This window comes from Bubalus bubalis, chromosome 6 (assembly GCF_019923935.1).
Source record: "Bubalus bubalis isolate 160015118507 breed Murrah chromosome 6, NDDB_SH_1, whole genome shotgun sequence".
NCBI lineage: Eukaryota > Metazoa > Chordata > Mammalia > Artiodactyla > Bovidae > Bubalus > Bubalus bubalis.
In genome coordinates this window covers 72,510,592-72,512,836 of record NC_059162.1, presented here as the reverse complement: position 1 = coordinate 72,512,836, position 2,245 = coordinate 72,510,592, and positions in this window count along the sequence as shown.

Genomic DNA, 2,245 nt, shown 5'->3' with positions numbered 1-2,245 from the left:
AGCTATTCTGGTTCCTTTGCCTTCTTATATATTAATACATTTTGGAATAATTTGCAGATATACACAAACAATTTTTAGAATTTTGATAAGAATTTGGGGGACTTGATTTTTTTACTATGTAGAGACTTTCAGTCGGTGAACATGGCATATCTCTCCATCCCTTAGAACTTCTTTGAGTTCTTGCAACAACATCGGCTAGTTGTCAGCAAACAAATTCTTTGTTTACTTAGATTTAAATCTAAGTATGTTACTTTTATTTTAAACAATTTTATATGTATGTCACAATATATTGTGACATTGCATATTTAATTTCAGTTTCCATATATACATTGATAGTATATAGAAATACAATTGATTTGTTTAAATTTTGACCTTGTATGCTATGACTATTCCTCTTCCCTTCACGAAGAGGAACTAAAGAGCCTCTTGATGAGGGTGAAGAAGGAGAGTGAAAGCGATGGCTTAAAACTAAGGATTAAAAACCTAAGATCATGGCATCTGGCCCCATTACTTCATGGCAAATAGAGGGGGCAAAGGTGAAAGTAGTGACATATTTCCTTTTCTTGAGCTCTAGAATCACTGTGGATGGTGACTATAGCCATGAAATCAGAAGATGATTGCTTCTTGGGAGGAAAGCTGTGACAAACCTAGACAATGTACTGAAAAGCAGAGACATTACTCTGCTGACAAAGGTCCATAGAGTCAAGGCTACAGTCTTCCCAGTGGTCACATACAGTTGTGAGAGCTGGACTATAAAGACGGCAGAACGCTGAAGAGTTGATGCCTTCACACTGAGGTGCTGGAGAAGATTCCTAAAAGTCCCTTGGGCAGCAAGGAGATTAAACCAGTCAATCTTAAGGGAAATAAACCCTGAATACTCCTTGGAAGGACAGGTTTTGAAGCTGAAACTCTAGTATTTTGGTCATCTGATGTGAACAGCTGACTAATTGGAAAAGTCCCCGATGCTGGGAAAGATTGAGGGCAAAAGAAGAGGGCATCACAGGATGAGATGGCTGGAAGGCATTACCAGTGCAATGGACATGAACTTGGGCAAATTTTGGGAGGTGGTGAGGGACAGAGAGGCCTGGCATGCTGAAGTCCATGGGGTTGCAAAGAGTCAGACATGACTGGGTGGCTGAACAACAACAATGCTATAACAGAACTCACTTATTCTAAGAAATTTGTTTTTTACATTTCTTGAAATTTTCAATATAGACTGTTATTTTATCTACAAATAGGGATAATTTTCAACTTTATTCTTTCTATTCAATTTGTATATCTTTCATTTTCTTTTATTTATTTTGCCTTATTATGATGACTAGGACTTCCAGTACTATGTTGAATTGCAGTAGTAAGTGTGGACATCCTTCTCTTATTTCCAATCTTTGGGTAAAAGCATCAGTCTTTTACCATATTAGCTGTAGGATCTTTTTAGTAAATATTCTATATCAAGTTGAGGAAGTTTTATGCTATTCTCAGTTTTGTGCAGTATCACAAATGGTTGTTCAGTTTTGTTGAATGCTATTTCTGCATCAGTTGATCTAATGATTTTTTTTTATAGTCTATTCATATGGAGGATTACATGATTGTGTTTCAAATACTGACCAAGTCATTTTTCTTTTTTCTATAAAATGTTGTTAGATGGGTGTTATAGTTTCTAACTATAATTTTTGATTTGTCTATTTCTACTTTCAGTTCTGTTAGTTTTTGGTTAATACGTTTTAGAATTATGTTGTTGGAATTGCTATATTTTCTTAATTGTTTGACACTTTTCTCCTTAAGCAATGTTTCTTCTGTCTCTCTGTCCCTGGTGATTTTCTTTGTTCTTATGTCTATTTCATTTGAATAGAGCCCCTTCTTTTGTTTGGTTCATATTTTCATGACATATTTTTTTCTTTTTCTTTTACCTTCAACCAACCTATATTATTACATTCAAGGTGACTTTCTTACAGACTATATATAGTTGGGTCATTTTTTTTTAATCCACACTATTTTTTTCTTTATTATTATTATTATTTTACTTTACAATATTGTATTGGTTTTGCCATACATCACCATGCATCCACCACGGGTGTACATGTGTTCCCCATCCTGAACCCCCCTCCCACCTCCCTCCCCATACCATCCCTCTGGGTCATCCACACTATTAATCTGCGTTGTTTAATTGATGCATTTAGACTATTTATGTTTAATTTACTTATGTATGAATCAGGATACATTCTACTACTTTTTGGTTTTGTTTTGT